We start from the raw sequence: 19,284 nt of genomic DNA, 5'->3' as shown, positions 1-19,284 counted from the left end.
AAGTAATAGCAATCATATGTGTTCACCTTTAAGACAAGTCTAAATATTTTTAGACGCAAAAATAACTAGTAATGCATATTTTTTCAAAACATATTTTACATTTTTGTTAAAAAAATATAATTGATATGTTTTAAAACTAAATAAATAACAATAAAAACCAAATTGAAGAGAATTTAATTGTTTCAAAGAATAATTTACTTAATATAGCTTAATTAGTAGATTGTATCACTACAAGGATTTAAAATTAAAAAATTAGAACATAAAATGATCATTAATTACCTAAAAAACGTTTTTTATTTTCATATTTCCTAATTCTTTCGTTAGTGCTACCTAAGATAAAAAAAGAAATTAAATCAATTTTTTTATCCATATTTTTTTTTCTTCAAATACAATATTAAAGTGTTAATACCAGTTTAAATCTTTCAATTGGAATTTTGAAAGATAAGGAACTAAGTCAACTTGTAGCTGTCTCATACTAAGAGAAGAACCTGAAAAGAATATATAAAAAGCTTAATTCATAAGTTGCAAAAAATCCAAGTTGTCTAATAAAATACAAATTAAAAAGTTACCAATAATTCATAACCATAAATACCCATTTTAAAAACAAATAAATGTAAATTTTGAATATTTTAGCTGGATCTAGGAATCTAGCATAAAATTCACAAGTCTAAAAAAGTTAAAGCTTTCCAGAAAGATCAATGCTTCCTTATAATGAAAATTAACTCCAGAAATATTTTCTCTGAGAATTTCAAGATATAGTAAGAATATTTTAATAGATTTTGAGCATAATGAAACTTTATAAAAAAAAATGATGTTATTTATGCCCATACAAATTTCATACCAACTATAATGTCCTGAAGATTTAGTAGCTTTTAAAATGAGCTTTGCTTCCTTTTGAATTGTGGCAGTATGACATACTATCTGTTTTAGTAGTAGAAAAAATAAAACAAAAATTTTTTTTCCAAGAAAAAAAAAACTTTTTTCATAGAATTTAATGAATATTTTCAAGCAAGGAAGCATTGATTGTAATATTATGAAAACAAAAATAACAAAACGACAATTAACCTTCAACCACTCACATAAGTACAGTGAAGTTCAAATATTTTTTATTAAGAGGGACAGCCTTTGGAAGCCACTTTGGGTTTATAATTTTTCATTCCTGGAAGGGGAAAAAAAAGGGGGGGGGGATATCTATCAAAATAAAGTTTCGCGTCTAATGTAGAGAGATTTTTGCAACTGCCTTTGCTACAGAGATTTATCTACAGATTATTTATATCTACAGAGATTTTTGCAACCGCCTTTGCTGGAAGGTAAAACAATAATAATAATAAATAAATTAATAAAACACAAAAAAATGAAAGCAGATGTAAAATTACATAATATTAATTTTGGCAAAGAATCTTCATTTATACCTTAGAAAAACTTTCATAAAACTGAGGTTTGTGCAGTCCTCTTCACCTCCGATTATTCACAGAGAATAAATTGAACATCAGACATCTAGATGCCAAAGACACCATATAATCATTCATTGTGTCACGACTCTGAAACAAATATATATAAATAATCCTGCAGTAATGGAAGAGTTTTTAGTTTTTTCACTTTCAATTTTTGGCATTTCTTAAAAATTTCTCGAGAAATACTTAGAGCATTATTTAGTAACTTCAGTTTTTTTTTAGTTCATTAAATTTTTCATACTTAGCAATAAAATTTAAAGCTTTCAGAAGTTTGAGACACCAACAATAAATCACAAAAAGAAAAATAGTATTTTTGATCACCCTATGCCAGGAAATCAGTTAAGAAGCTTTTAATTTGTATTGATTATTTTGGTTATCATTATTTATATTATGCTAAATATTTATGGAGATTATAAAAAACTTTTTTCTTTGTCCCATGTTTTTTTGCTGTAACTTTAAAAATATTCTACACAAGTAAACAAAATTTTTAGAGATATTTCAGATTATTTACAAAACTATTGATTTAATATTTTAAAAAACTTCCATAAAAACTGCTTAAGATATGAGTATTTAAAGTAGTTCTTTAATACTGCGCATGCAGAGAAAATTTTTTCAGAATTTTGTAGTGAATTGTACTTGGCAACTAATGAAAATATTCTGATTTGAATATCTTAAAAATTTAAAAAGTTTCAGGCAATTTTCTAAATAGTTTTTGTACAAAAGTAAGCTCAAAACGATAAGGGTTTTTCTACAAGTTTCATTTTGTATTATGAAACAAGATTTATTAAAAATGTCACCGGCAAAAACAGATACGGCTTGAAAATTAAATTAGTGAAAAATCCTAATCATTTTGTGATTTTTTTAAAAACGTACAGAAATTATTTAGAAAATTGGTTGAAACATTTTAAATTTTTAAGTTTTAATTATTAAAATTTTTTTTTATCTCTTTTCCTTGGTAGCTAAATATAATTCCTTACAAAATTACAGTATAAAAAAATAACTTTATAAAGTCATATTTTATGCAGTTTTTGTCAAACTTATTTCAAATTTTAAAACTATAATTTTGTAATAAATTTTAAAATGCTCCAAAAAATTTGCTTAATTTTATATAATAATCTTAAAGCTAATAACGTAAAACAAAAACATATATTTTTTATAAAATTGTCCATATTTCCAGAAATATTTAAGCTAAGTTTAGGAAATTTTGTGTTGCTATTTCAAAGTAAAATATCAATCAAAGTAATTGATACAAGTTGCAAGCTTAGTTCATAGGATGTTTAAAAATACTTGTTTTCTTTTGTAATTTATTGTCAGTCCCTCAAATCTCTGAAAGCATTAACCTTTATTGCTAAGTAGGAAAAATCGCACAAACTAAGCACCTCTAAAGTTAATAAATAGTTTTCTGAGCATTTATTGAGAAATTTTAAAATATGTCAAAAACTGAAAGCGTCTCTACCATTATTTTAGGGTAGTGTGTATATATTAACAAACTAAATCTGATTACTTTTTTTAATGTCGTAAAATATTTAAAAAAAAAAAAAGGATTTTATTTATTTTCACATTGAGGTTAATAAAAACATTTACAACAGGAGATGCCTAATTATAACAAAACATCAGTTATCTTGATTAATATTATATGACATACTCTGTAATTGTCATGTTGAAAGATTTCATTGAAAACCAATTTAATCTTTATTATGGTTTTCTATAATCAGCTATATCACTGATTCATAAATTCTCAAGCATGATGCGTTCAATTTGTAATTCATGTCAAAATGAAATGCATTGTGGATAACGTAAATACAAATAACAATGAATTCCTAAATTTGCTAGAATAAAAATCATAATGTGCAATTTGAAAACAATGTGAATGCAAAGCACATAGTATAATTCATAAATTGAAGGAATAAGACTAACTCTGATTATTAGTAACTTACATGAGCAGATGAGTTATTTTTAAATAGACAGAGAAATTACAAAGAAGATAGAGTGATAGAAATAAAATGAGTTTCCTTCTGTTATCAGCTGACATGTGACTAATGCAATGTTATGGTAATGGGAGGTCAGAATAAAAAATCCATCTATTTTATAAGTTAAAAATCTCTCTACATTTAAATAAATATAAATTATTTATGGAAAAAAGGAATTTTCAGCTAACTTTTCAAAATTACATAAATGAGTCTAATTGAAAAACCCTCCCCCCCCAAAAAAAAAATAATTGAATAAATAAAGTAAATATTAAGATTAGTTGTTCGTTAAATATTTTGAAATTTTTTTAAAAAAAAGGCAAAGATTATTTAGTCTTCAGACAAAAGAGTACACACATGGCTGAAAGAAATTAGAATTTTTATGTGATTAGTTTTATGATAAGTTCTGATTATGATATGATTTGATATGACATGATTTTTTATGATCAAGATAAGTTTTTCTTTAGAAAATAACGATTAAATTAAAATTTAATAACTCTAAGACCAATATGATGTTTTTTAAAAAGAAGAAAAATGTAACGCATATCATCAGATGAATGAATATGGGACTTTAAGAACTCCTTATTATACTGCTCAGACATTTTCCTTAACTAAATTAAATAACGCAGAAAAAAAATTCAATAGAAACAAGTGATTATAAAATTAGGGCGTGGAGTACTGCAAATAAATCAAATGTCACATGACTTTCAGGAGCAGATTTTTTTTAACAGGAAACATATTGATTAAGAAAAAAGAATTTGTAAAGAAAGTTTTTACGAAATGGTTTCTTTAATGAACATATAACATTAAAAAAACTCATCAAAAAACTATTGAAATTCTTACATTACTTTCTAAATGAGTAAAGTTAAAATTGAGTAGAGCGTTAGTAATTGTTAATTGAGTGGTAATTGTTAAAGCAAAAATTGAGTAGAAGAAGGTTTGGAAAAGCTAATGGGCACTCCATTGAAATTTAAGCAAATGTAACTATAAAAACAGAGTGATTGGCTTTCAGAAGAGAATTATTTTGGGGGTTATTGTTCTCAAACATTTGTGAACTGAAAGATACATAAGAGCTTTGTTCACTATTTCTCAAAATTTTTAATCACATAATTAGCAGTTTCAAAAAAGATACATACAATCCATGGAGCACTCACATAATCAGCATCACTTAACCAAAGTGCACATTCAAAGTTAGCTTCAATGTTATCAACAAAGGGAATTCTCTTTCAAAAACAAAGTAAGAGATTCTGCAGAAATTGATGTCGTATAAAACACCTAAAAATATACAATACAAGATTATAAAACACCAGTAAATGAATTAAGGCTATAATTATTAAATACAGTCATCACTGCGACCATTACATCTATTTCATAGACACAATGTTATTTTAACGCGGGTTAGAAAATCTGAATTAAACTGTTGATTCCAATATAATATGAAATTTTTTTTAAATTTTTTATAAGAAAATCACAGCAAATACAGGTGTTAAACATTTTTGCTCTTTTAAACATTTGGTTTTAAAATAATGAAAATATGAAAGCACTCAGTAGTAGTAAAAATCATAATATTTTCTAAAACAAAAATATCAGATGTTTTCATATATATATGCAACATTTTGGTATATTTTCAATATGAAAGTTAAACTTACTTTTGTTAAATGTTGAATTATTCATTCCAATATAACATGGAATTTTTGTTTAATTTTTTGTAAGAAAACCACGTTAAAAACTGGAGTTAAATATTTTTGCTCTTTCAAAGGAAAATTTTTTTCATTGGCAAAAATTCAATGGATAGCAAAAGTTTCATGGAAGTCCACCTATTCTTTTGACATTAGTGCAAATGAACATAGAGCATATCGAATTCCACATGAAAGTACGAAAGAACCATCATTTCTTAAATTAGACGTTGTGGCATAACTACCACTATAAATATTAAATACGAATTCACTATTATATAAGACATGTTAACTTGACTCTATCATGAGGTAAGTTTTGATGGATGGCGGTTGACATAGTCTATAAATAAATCCCACATTGGTGACCCGGACGCGATTCTATTTTGAGGTACCTTTTGATAGATGAAGGTTACCAATAGTCGATAATTAATTCCCCTCAATGGTGAGAAGATGGACGGTTCACATTAAAACAGTTGATTTGCTTAATATAAACTGCTCAAAGAAAAAAAAAGATCCGGTGAAGTAAATAAAGTCTCCAGGTAATAATCAATGTAGGAAAAAAATATAATGAGCAAAAATGTTATAAATAAATAAACAGCATGAATCAACTAGTGGTATTCGTTCATCGAATTCTATCACAGAAAAAATTCTGGAAGGGGAGTAATGTGGCGTAACTACCACTATAAATATTAAATACCAATTCACTAGTATATAAGACATGTTAACTGGACTCTATCATGAGGTACCTTTTGATAGATGACGGTTGACACAGTCTATAAATAAATCCCACAACGTATTCTATGGTAAAAAGGATAGTGGAATTTAAGTTACTCTTCATTATTAAGAATTAAAAATATGTAATGCATTCTTGTGCAGTCTTCTGTGTGTGATACATCAATAACATTAGTACATTTCTTTCATGAATCATATTTTTCAAGTTTAAAAATTTTACTCAATCGTTTTAAAAAGTGTTGTAATAAATAATTTATTTTGGGGATAAATCATGTATTCCTTTTTACTTTATTTTTGCTCAGATTTAAGAGTTTTCTGGACATACGTTATTTAGCGGAAATATATTATAATCAGCATAACGTCATTTGCTTAGAAGATAAATTAAAAATTTAGAAAGGAGTAGATAGAAGAATAAAATTTTTGTCAAAATAAGTTCTGCATTTATGAGTAAATATATACAGTAATTCTATACATCTACAATGCAGCGACTTCTTGCTCAGAAGTGCTATTTAATTTAGACCATGTGGACGGTTGCCATTTTGAGGGTCAATTTTATAGTTAAGTACAGTATATTATAAGTTAAATATATTCGACTTTAAGCAGCAGTTTAGAATCAAAAGCGCAAAAATTTGTGAGTGAAAAAATCAGAATGGGTACCTGTTGGGAGGGAAAAAGCTTACAGATAGAGTATAATACATTGTCTTAAACAATTCTCACACAACAAATGCATTGTATGACACAAAAGATGACATCATATGGGAAAATAGTAACACTAGTACCAATTCGAAATCAAATGTAACAGTGGGAGATGACAAGTCATTTTCATAATACAATAATGACAGTTTGAGCATTTAAATTCTCATATATGCATTAAAAAATTTAATGCTGGTAAAACAAATGAATTATTCACTTCTTATTCTCATTGTAAATTGTTTAAAAAATTCCATGTTGTTGTCGCTGTTGGCCATTAAGGCACTCAGTGATGTGATTGCTCTTGTTTTTCAGTGGGCCATCTATGGTCAAGAATTCGACTTCTGTCACACCTGTTTATAAGGCGAATCCATTCATACAACCTTCCATTTATCCACATATCGTAATTTTGACCAGAATCAGAGAATGATCAACCTCCTTTCCAAAACCCCCAGAGGTATAATTTGTTATTGGGACATGGAAGACTTTGTGACCTGGCAGATTTAATGAGCACCAGTCACCATTTACAATACAGAGAGTCTTCGGCAGGCTGGATTCGGACTCCCATTCTCACAAAATTGAGTGCAGTGCCATACCAACCAGGCTATCCTGGTTTCAATTCCTGAAGTCCATGTCTGATATCAATAAAACCTTTTACACTATATTTTGCATGAAACAAAACGTGTTAAGAATTTGGAGTGTGGCTTAGACTTGAAAGCAGTTTAGATTTGAATTGAGTATTTATTTCTGAATTGTTTATTTCAGGATTATAAATGAAAGGATTCTTCTCAAACATTTTTAGACAAGTAGGAAGTACGTGGTGATTTGACTTATTTGAAGCATCACCTAAATAAAACAAACAACATCATCTAAATTATTTAGCAAGGGCCAAAATCAATATTGAATCCCATAGGAAATAAACTAAACTTACGCTTTGGGTAACAAATTTTTCCCACTGCATGAAACAGAGAGGAATCCCATTTACTCCCATCTTAAGAGGAAGAAACACTCTCTTGCTAAGGGCTTTTTAAAGTCTAAAAAAATATTGATAATTTTAAAACAGGAAAAGAAAATTAACAGCAAAATGAAACTGATAATCCACACAAGATTTTTATGGGTGGAGTGCAAACAGTTGCAGTTAGAGACATCAAATTTAATGTGAAAATAAATATTGAAACTCGTAAAAGTAAGAGAAAGAAAAATTTTCGAACACAATATGTTAAGATTGTTTTCGGATATGTGCTGTATTTTTACAAATTAAGACATTCTATTACCTAAATTGTACGAAATAAAGTGTTAAACATCCTAAAGGTCATGTTTTTTTTCTCCTCATGAAGTTCACACAATTTATTACACAAAGCATCTCATTTTCCTCAGGTCGATTTTTGGCAAAATAATTTGAAAAATCTACCTTTTCTTAAAATGTTTTAAATTGCGACATACAAGAATCTACAACAGCCATGAAATTCACATAAGAATAATATTTGCACTCTGATTTAAAACAGAAATGCCAAAAAATATTATGTGGCTTTTTAAACGTCAGAAAAAAATATAACTTTAATTTCAAAAGCTTAATGAACGAAGAAAGACAAATTCTCTATCCACTTTTTCTGTTAACATTTAATTTCTTTAATTAAAAGTCAACTGTAATATTGTTCAGCCATTTTTGCATTCCTTTTAACTTTATTTATATTTTCTTTTTTTTCCATCTGGATATTTTTGTACACAAGTTATTGAATAAATTTCGTAATTTTACTTTCTCACTTTTAAATGTAAATTTTTTTCCTTCTCTTTTATTTTAAAAACTAAGTAATTTAGAGAATTTTTTTCTTTTATCTAGTATTTTTTATGCTTTAAATATATTTAATTTCAACTTAAGATTTTTCACATATTTCTTCTTCTTTTTGTTTTAGATAACATATCGCTAAGAGCTTCTGAAATGTTTTAGTCATTATGTAATAAGTGTATCATAGCATTTCTGCATAGGCATGAAGTTTAAAAAGTTATCTTTTGCACTTTACAAACAAACAATATTCATACCCCACTATACTCTCTTACATTTGTATTGCACTAGCTAAGTTTTTGTGCTAACTGAAAAAAAAACTCTTAGAAATATAAAAACATTTAAGGGAATAAATTTAAAGTTTCTTTATTTTGATATGATAGATTTTACTAATGTTTCTAAGTGATTTCTAAAAATTGCAACAAAAATAAAAGTCAACTCCAAGATAACCCTATCAATTCCATAGTGTTTTTGTTGCACACAAAATGAGAATCACATGTTTATTAAAATGTGAATCATTATCTAAATAATGTATAAGACATGCATAGAATTTATGGCATTCTGTATACATCCAACAATATTTTCAATTTCAGACTTGCTTAGTATTTTGTAGCTGGAATGCACCTAAAATTTAAAAGAAATGAAACATATTCATTTGTCTCCTTCAATGAGATCTGAAGTATAAAAGACCCCTTACCTTTGGTGAATTATTAATTTTTGTCAGCACTTTCATCATTAAGGTAGGGGCAATTGCATCAAAACTAAAAAAAAGTAAAAAGTATTTCAAAAACAGATTATTAATAACAAGAAAAACACAAAGCTTAACAACAAAATCTTTTGAATTAACATTTTCCAATTACACAAAATAAATTAAATACTTATATAAAATAAGTATTAACAAAATAAACAGTGAATCGTTTTACTAAAACTTTTTCTTTTGTACTTATTATATTTTGTACTTATTAATATTAATTTAGAAAAAGCCCACTTTTATCAAATAGGGAAGCAATCATTCGATGCTAGTAGACACTATCTTCTAATTTTTAAATGTATATTTGTGTAATTATGAATATGCTCAGGGTTTAAAAAATAAATTTAAAAAAATAAATAAACACAAAAATATCTACTAGTTGACGTTTACGAAGCTTAATTCAGCACAATTTTAAGATGCACATACAGCTTAATTCTACACAGGTATGTAATATTAATAAAATTATGCATGAATTTATAATTAAATAAAAAAAGTAACATTTAGATATTGGTACTATATCGAAAATTAAAACTTTATAGTTCAATATAAAATTGTTCCAATGTTGCAACTTAAAGTTAAATTAGTCTCTTTAGCATCCTATACTTGAAGCACTAAAAACTTTCCCTCACAAAATTACAGATTTAAGTTTACATTATAAAGAGAGAAAGTTAGTTTTATGAAAGCTAGAAAAAAATGAAATTCCTCCTAGTTCATTTCTTGGAAAGATGTGTTGTTTATGAAAGAACAAAATTTTCAGCATTTATTTAATTTTGATGATGATTTAATTCCATAAAAACAATACAGTATTTCCATACAAGAATACAGTCGTTTCAATCAAATTGTTTTGGTTTTTTATTAATTCCTTCTAAAATTACACAAAAAGTAGAAAAAATTATTGTAGATTAGTTGCAAACAATAAAATTTCCTAGCTCTAGAAAATTTGGTTTTAAGCAGATTATTACAGATAATCTCAAAAGCCATAATTTTTTTCCCCTTCAGATTTATGATTTTTGCAGATTTTTTTTTGTGGGTTAACATAGAATACCACCCACGTTTAGCCTGTCAGCAGCACAGCTTGGATTGAACAAATCCAAAGCTAGAAAATATTTTTTTATATTATAAAGCATTATAATACATGTCAAAAATACATTACATAAATTTGCATGACATAATAACAACTTATTAAAAAAGAATCAAATTTTTGAAAAGGGAAAAAAATAATAATACAAAATATAACTTAAAAGTTAAGATTTTATTTACGTTTTTTCTTTTGAAGAACAAGTAAGAACTTTTAAGCACTTTTAACAGTGCTTAATTTCTATGATGCAAAATTATACTCTATTAAGCACATTAAGGAACTCTTAAAGAAAAAGGAAATTCAATTCAAGGAAAAATCCACGAAGTTTCTTGTTCTGCAGCTCCACAGCAGATACTAAATCAAAAGTTACGATAGATGAATAAAATAACTTTTGAATACAGTGAATGGCTCTCTTTTATACAATATTTTAAATTTAAAAAAAAAGTTGAGTTAAGAGTAGAGCTTCAAAAATTGGCTATATTGAATGAAATGTAAACAATATTATCTGCTTCCGGGAAAACTGATAAAAGTTTGCTATTAACGAAGTCTAGAGTGAGAAAAAAAAGTGAGTATATTAGAGACAACCTCTAAGAGGATAACTGAAAAACAAATTTGAGAGTGGATTTTAAACAATAAGCAAATTTAGAGTTAATTATAAAGAAAAGAGTAATATATTTACCTAAAATGAGTAATTTGGTTTTCAAGAAGTATTCTTTATTGTTCATTAATATCGGCAAAAAAATCTTTCTCTTCAACAGTCACAGTTCCAATGCCGTCCGGCCTTAGGTAGAAAATAACTTTTACTTTTTTAGAATATTATTTTCGTAAAGCACACACAATATTACAATAAAATTAGTATACTTAATTATTTATAATATACATAAACTTGTTCTTAGCATTGATACAATCTTCATAATAAGCTATGAAGTGTATTTAAAAATGGCTAACAATTAAAAAATTAATTAAAAAAATATTGTTTCATATAAATTTTTATCAAGCATCATTCATATAAAGTAAATGATACATAAAAAAGCTTTAGATTTCTTTTAATATGTAATTTATACATTCATGTCTCACTGTTTCATACAATTTAAGCTTTTAAAAATAACTTAGGGATGTTTTGACAATATTTTAGACACTGAACAAACCATCCAAATGTAATGCATAAGTAGAAAAATTAACTTTTATAGTATAATAATTTATTTTTATTTTTATGTAAAGTATTGAATGATAATGCAAATTTTAAATTAAATTGAAAACGATACTAGTATGAATGTAAATAATTTATATTTTTGAGATGATTTTCTATTTTTACCACCGATTTCTAAATTAGTTTTCAATATTTAATAAATATGCACAATAAAACTTCATTGCAAAAGGAAGTTTAATTAGTTGAACAACTTTTCAAAGAATAGTAAAACTTTTTGTAAAAAATTCTTTACACTGCAATTGTTCTCTACTACTAACCTATGCAACTAAAACATTTTATTTCACAAAACTCACAGTAACTTTAAAAGCCATAATTGTTGAAAAAAATAAAATGAAAGTTGAGGATATTTCAGTTCATTATTCGTTTTTAGATAAATATAATCCATGAAATAATTTTAATTAGCTTCTGGATAATTTTGTATTTGTGAAAAAAAATCTCTTAAGACCATAATAACATTCAATTTATGTATTATAGCAGTTTTTAAAAAAATAGTACAAAAATGATTAAAATAAAAAAAAGCATAGCAGGATCTTCAACAACTTATTATACGCTACTATTCTATATTGTCTACATTTTTTAAATACTCTAAACAGATCCACTCTCTAATATCAAACAAATATAATATTATTTAAGTTAATTTTGTTATGTAAAAATTATCAGAAGAGAAATTTAAATTATGCATAATTAAGATTAACACTAAAGGATCAAATGTGATACAACAGTGCACCGTATCAGATATTAACTGCTGATAAATATATTTTTAAAGCAACAACATTAATCACAAAACAATAATTCTAAGTCACACATAACAATAATATGAAAGAAACATAAAGGAAAAATTTTGAATAATATCAAATATTCCAATAAATAAGAGTTAAAATCAAAAAGGTTTTTCCTTATAATCCAATAGATTCCACAAAATTTTTTTTTCCTCTTAAAGTTTTAAGGAATAAATTCGAAGAGAAATGGGTGTCTTTTTTTCAAAGTACTTTGTCGTTTAAATGCATGATATTAATCTTTTAACACTTATTAGGTAATAATATGAACTGTAAAAGTATTAATTTAATATTTCTTTAAAAAAAATGAGTGGAATAAACAAAACAATTTTAGGTTCATGTCTTTACCATTCTTTCCAGTTATGTTTCAGTGCTTGGCAATCTAAACTTACATTACGAACATGTGGACTGCAAAAAGAATAGACAAAAATGTTTTTCTTTTCTATAGTCTTTTTTGAATCTATTCTAGAAAGATGTGACCAATAGCTTACTTTATTTTAATAGATTACACACAGATGGATATATTTTTTCATAGCATTTAATAGCAAAATCAGCATTTTGAAACTGAAAATTTTTCTGTCGGTAAAAAAAAATTCTAGCACTCTCATGTCTAACTCAGCTGCATTTTGAAAGATATTCTCCATTTCAGGCTTCATTTTCCACCCTCTAATAACAAACCGAAATATCTCTTGATAATTTTTTAATGGCTAATATAATCAAGAGACGCCTGGTGGCATAGCGGTAGCGCTTCGCGCTGTCGTGCCACAGGTCCCTGGTTCGATCCTCGGGCCGGGCAAGGTGGACTTAGTCTTTCATCCCTTCAGTGGGTCGATAAATGAGTACCAAGCATGTTTGGGAACTAAAAACTGGGGGTTCCGCGTTTGGCTGACCACCTGACCGGAACATCTGCTCCTGCATTCCAGAGGACAAGGTCAAGAAAACTGAGATGGGCACAGTAGGCCTTGGCCCTTTAGGGCTGTCTCTCCGCTGAGTTTAGTTTTTTTTAAAAAAAATCATGACTAAATACATCCACGAGGAAAAATAGCAAACTTTGTCTAGTTATATCATTACTTTGTCTGTGATATAACATTGCACCACTTTCATGGTGCAATGTTATATCACAGGTGGTTAGAAAAAATAAATCTGCAATCATAAAATAAATACAGAATCAACATGTTAATAATAATAAGCAACAAGTTATATCAGTCTAATGATGATTAAAATGTGGATGCTTTAAACATGCTTTTGCTTTTCATTCCATAATTTAAATCAACACATTCCACAAATTGTCAAAACAATTAAAATTAATTGTTAGTCATTAAATCTGCATTTAGAAGTAAGAGTTTCAAAAAATTCCAAATTTTATTCCATACAGAAAAATAATTTTATCCCCCAATCCTAGCTACATTTTGCAAAGAAAACATATTACACATGAAATCCAAACAATGTTAAACTTAATCTCAATGATGCAGAGTAAAACATTTAAAAACTAAACCAAGTTAATTGCAATTTATATTTTATTCTTGAATAAATCACATAAATTTTGAAAAACTAACAATATAACCACAAGTTTGAAAAAAAAAGCAGCAATATAAATTGAATACAAGTTGAACTTTTTTAAGCAAGCATAATATTTCTACATTCTGAATTACTCTATTAAGGAAAAAGAAATACTCATGAAATATAAGTGCCTAAAAATGTAAAAGATTTTAACTGGAAGTGGAACTGATAAGAAAGTTGCCAGAATTTTTCTGCAATTCATTAAGTTTAAAATGCTTCTTTTTACAAAATGATGATCAAAATAAAATAAATATAAGATTAAAAAAATTAATTAAATATAAAATTCAAAAAAAATCATACTTTTAATTAAGTTTATTGTTATTTATCTAGATCATAAAATGCTAAAATAATGTCCATCATTATTTATCAAAGATTTCTAAATCACAAAAATGGATTGTGTAAGAAAGAAAAATAATTTTTCAGGATGATTCTAAAGCTACCATAAATGTTTCAGGTTTAACTGAAGCATGGCATCAGTTGTTATATAAATTTAGATTTTTAAAAACAATCTTGCAATCAAAGTACTTACTAAAATTTACTTAACATGTTAGCTTTACAATACTAATAAAGTATAAATCTAAAGAACTACAAAATTATCAAGGTTCTAATAGGCTAAATAGTTTTTTTTTCTTCTCTTAATATTTAAACTAAAGATGTATCCAAAAAAAAAAAAAAAAAGGCGGAGTACAACTAAAACTTTTCAAAATTTTTTTTTCTCTCTTTAAAAGTACTTAGAACTTAACAGAATAATGAAAAAAAAATGTTTATTTTTTGAGCACATATAATCGATTAATGAGCCACAATAGAAAAGAATACAAAGAAACTGAGCTGTTAAATGAAAAAACTAATGTGAAATTATTATCAACAATGATAATTTCGGAATACATTTATTGGTGTTGATAATTTTTTTAAAGAAAAAAAAACATTATTTTGAAAATGTTGTGTAGTATAACTTTAATTCCTAAATTTAAATTAAGTACATTATTTTATCAGATTTCAAACGAAAATAATAACATGAAATTATTATAAAGGAAAAAAGTATTTTTGTTTTTATCCCAAAAATTAAATATAATGAAGGAAAAATTTTACCAATTTGTTTTGCTTTTTTGCCCTCCTTACAATAAATACTATTTTTTAATGTTCCTTATCACAGTTCCTATTCATCCAAAAACTAATTTATTAAAAAAAAGTGCTTTCTCGATAAGTTTAATTCTTAACACTAGGTAAGGATACCATAACAAAATTTAAGTTTGAAATAACTCTAAATAAAACTTATTATAAATTTGATTTTTAAATATAAATCAGTGATTCTAAATTTCTGGAGTAAACTTGTTTCAAGCACTTATGCAACAATAATAGCTTAGTTACTTATTGGCACAGTCGATTTAGATGTTGCTCACACAGCTGATGGAAAATTAGAGGCATAAATGGAAATTATGAGATTATCAGTAACTAAAAGACTAGAAAAGTAATTAAGTTTGGGGAAATTTTATTAAATCTTTTCAATCTACATAGCTATTAATCTGTCTATTAACCCTGTAATGGTTGCATAATTTTGAAAACAATCATATAAGTGCCAAATTTTTTTTATTCAAGAAAATTATATAAAACGAAGTGCATTTACAATATGCATTCATTCTTAATTTATGGTTTAATCGCAAATCTACATGTTCGATGCATGCTGATATCTAGTTTAAAATAAACTTTCTCAAAACGCATTACAAATAGTCTAGTGTTGCTATCTGGAACATAGAGAAATCAACATGTTTACGGGCATAAGCAACAGATTGTTTCAATCCTTTTGGAACATTACTTCAGCCTAGAAATATCACAATAAAATTTTAGAGGGCAAAATTTCGTCTCGTCATTTTTGCGGGAACGAGAAAGAGTAAATTGTAATCAATTGCAAGTAAAACTGATTTTAAAACCTACTTGTTTCAGTTTACCGTGATCAGACATGTGACTGGACTATATAAAAAGCTTTGATGGCAGAGTGTAGACACGTAAAAGGATAAACAATATCACATAATACTATAAAATAATTTTTCTACCATGTGAAAGAAATTAAAGATTTTTTTACATATAAATATTAAATAATAAGTGTCAATCTAAAACAAGTTTCTTTGTATCTAATTTTTTAAACCTGTATAAGTTCATTTCACTGAAAAATACTGAAGGGGGCACTAGTTCTAAAAAGGAAAAAGAAGCAATGCTTTTCAATGAAAAATAACACATATATATGCCTAATAATACAATATAAACTTAATAATAATATTTAACTTCTTTTTGAACCAGTTACTCTTTTCCCCCTGTTTCTGTAATTCAGTAGTTTTTACTAAAAACAGTTTTGATTAAAAACAGCTGCTTTTTCTTATATTTAAGAAAAAATTATCAAACCCAGATTTTTTCTTCTTCATTCTTTAATTTTCTAAACAAATATTTAAAAGGTTTTTCTACCACAGTTGAAGAAAAATGTATTTTGCATAAAAACTTGCTTAAAGTCTATCTCATCAGTAGATTAAAATATTTTTTGTGAGATGAGAACTATCTTAAAATAATTGGGAAGGAGTTATATCCTATCTCTACTCTAAACGTTAGAGGAGATAAAATATCCATTTTTTACAGTGTCAATCATATGAGCTAATTTTTGAAGCCAAATATTGCTACATACCTCCTTGTAACATAGATATGGTTTGAAGTTTTTACTGGTTTGAGGTTAAACGAGGGGAATTGGTTTATGAGATAGTCCTGTACATGGCCATGATCCATAGATGGCACTCATTTTCATCGCCACTGGCATAAAGTCCGCTATTACCTTCCTCGACCACATTGAAGAAAAATCTCCCACCTTTAAGATCTGAAATTTGAAGTAGCATTAAACAAAACAGGAAAAGAGATTTTATTCAAACAAAAGTGGATTCTTGTTCAGAGATGCCATCTTTTTTTGCACTAACTGAAGTTGCTCTAAATATTCAATTTACTAAATTCTATTTCATTAATTTTAATAAGAATCTTGGATACAAAATCTGGGTGTACAAAAGGCGTTAAAATACATAGACATTTAAGATAGATGAATTATAACACTGATAACCTGATGAATTTTTAATGTATTTCCTTAGTCTGTGTAATTAAAACCCTTATGGAATAACTTTTATTGTATGATTTATAGTCAAATTATTCTGTTTTTTAAATAAATTTTTCTTCATGAATTCCACACATAATTTTTCTTTGCATATTGTAGTTAGTTTTTTTACCATAGATTCATTTTCTTAGGCTAGACTACATATATATTTCAATAGAATAGCTCTTTAATATAACAGAGGATAAAAAAGAAATCAATTTTAGAAAAACCCACTTTAGGGTGGGTTTTACTGGGCTTTTCAGAGTGGGTTTTACCTAGTAAAGCCTGACCGGGTTTCTCTGGGCAAGTGGGTTTTTCGCAACCCTGAATAAGATTAATAAAAATATTACAGCAACAGATTTTCTCCAGATAACAGTAACAGATTTCAGAAGACACTTTTAATTAAATGAAAAGGAAGCAAAACTAGTTAGAACACCATTAACTATGAGTAATTTTTGAAAATCACTATCACATTAATGAAGATTAATTTTATTATGAAACATTAACTGGTGATTCATCTCAGATCCTGGAGATAAAAACAATCTGAACAATAAATTAGTTCATTTCATACTGAACAAACCCAAAAACAAATTGCACTCCAAAAAATGACAAGATTTATACCAAAGGGCCAGAAAGCCAGGTTGGTAGGACACCGGGCCCATGTCCAAGAGGTCATGGGCTCGATCTCCGCAAACCCTAGACTCTCCGAGTAGTAAATGGTGACTGATGCACATTAAATCTGTCAAGTTACAAAGTTCTCCATTCTCCCATAAATCATACCTCTGAGGATACTGATTTATGAGTTTCTTCTGGAGATGAGTTCCTTGTCTTCTGGATTGGTTCAAAATTACAAGGCTACGGAGTTGAATATTAGTAGAAGTCATGAACCCAAAAACTTGGGTAGTCTGTTCAACGACTGTTAAAATTAAAAAATACAATTTTTACCCATCTTAGTTTAAATCAAATTTCATAATACACAAAACTAATGCCTATTTTTTTAATCATAAAATGGGCACATTCCATATCAAAAGTAAGTAAAAAATTCAATATAATTTATATATAAGACATTTGTTACAAATAAAATGTTTAAAAAAAAATACAGTCTGAATAACCCCAGGCCTTCTGGCCCAAAACAATTTTGTTTTATACTAGAGTTCATATTTGTTAAGCTACACTATAACCACCACTCCACTGTGCGTGCAGTTCAGCACTGATTATTTATAAAACTCTAAATTCAAAATAGACCAGAATAAGAAAAATCCATCAAGAATTATTTTAAGTTTAGTTTTAATTGCTAAAGCTTAAAATTCTGCCATTTGTTGAATTGACCCGTTAATTGTTTCAGATTAGTTGTTTAGAGTAATAATCATGTTATATGCTTTTTTTTTTCTTTTCAGTTAAAGGTCTATTAAATTGGTTGGACAAATTATTTAGAATAATTCGTAAAGATATAAATGTTTAGTTATTGGAGTTTATGCTTATAAATTAAATAGAAACTAAAAAAACTAAGTAAATAAAGTAAAAAATAGAAAATTTATTACCAAGTACTGGCTCAACATAATCTACAGTATATCCATCCAGCTGCATCATTTCCGTAGGTTCCAATTTCTTTTCTCTGTAACTGCACATTGCAAAACTATACTGAGGATAACTGGTTATATTAAAAGATAATATTAAAGAAAGGCACATGCATAAGTTTAATAAATTGAAAAAAGATTATAGCAAAACAAGATATTTTGCATGATATTTTTTTAGCAAACATCTATACTTTTATTGAATTGATACTGATGCTAATAAAACAGGCTGTAAATAATATACTATATAGCAAGAATTTGATATTACTCTATTACTTTGGGGGAAAAAAATACAAGTTTGAACATAACATACAGAAAAAAATGCAAGTTATTATAGTAATAATAAAAGCTAATAGATATTTTTTGTTTAAGTTTTTATTTTGTTTTTCAAAACTCACATTTGAAATATATTACAACTAAATACTAATCACCTAAATTATTCATAAATTGAAAAGCAAATAATTAGACAATAGCAAATTCTTCAAAATCTGAAACAGTCTAAACTAATTACTATTTCAAACCAGAATAGTTAAAAAAAATGAGTTTAATGTAATTTTCTTAATGATATATGACAGTGTTGGTGATATTTAGACAACATTCCTATCTAATTGTCAAAATTAGCCAGTAAGTGATCAGTCTACAGTTTGTTTTCAAATGGTGAGGTACCATTTTGTAAGCGCAATGTTTTTCAAAATTTGCTTGCTTATTAAAAAGTATCTAATGCCTACTAAATAAGTAAACAATGACTAACAAAGTTGTTAAAAATCATTATTTTCATAAAATAAAAATTTATTTAAAAAACAGATTCTCATAACTTATATGTTACTGCTATAATAAAATAGGAAATATAGCAGAAAATTTTGAAAATTTCCAAACTTTTATGTTTTAATAATTTTTTACAACTGATTAGTC

The 19,284-nt window shown here is 26.7% G+C and overlaps 1 pseudogene across 1 annotated transcript in view; it reads right to left on the bottom strand.

Annotated features, from left to right (window-relative positions):
- Positions 1-279: 279 nt before the first annotated feature.
- The window catches only part of LOC147806882 (nonsense-mediated mRNA decay factor SMG8-like), a 59,877-nt pseudogene continuing 40,872 nt past the window's right edge, over positions 280-19,284 (bottom strand). Inside the window, exons 15-22 of the transcript XR_015435739.1 lie at positions 18,340-18,449; positions 10,811-10,912; positions 9,000-9,063; positions 7,451-7,553; positions 4,558-4,696; positions 1,413-1,541; positions 410-488; positions 280-330 (exon numbers count right to left, since the gene is read on the bottom strand). The product of XR_015435739.1 is annotated as a nonsense-mediated mRNA decay factor SMG8-like (transcript). The remainder of the gene's footprint in view (positions 331-409; positions 489-1,412; positions 1,542-4,557; positions 4,697-7,450; positions 7,554-8,999; positions 9,064-10,810; positions 10,913-18,339; positions 18,450-19,284) is intronic.

Source organism: Parasteatoda tepidariorum, chromosome 7, assembly GCF_982258835.1.
Source record: "Parasteatoda tepidariorum strain Cologne lab strain chromosome 7, Ptep-v5.0, whole genome shotgun sequence".
Taxonomy (NCBI): domain Eukaryota; kingdom Metazoa; phylum Arthropoda; class Arachnida; order Araneae; family Theridiidae; genus Parasteatoda; species Parasteatoda tepidariorum.
The sequence above is the reverse complement of the archived record's forward strand: the minus strand, read 5'-3'. Positions and strand labels throughout refer to the sequence as shown.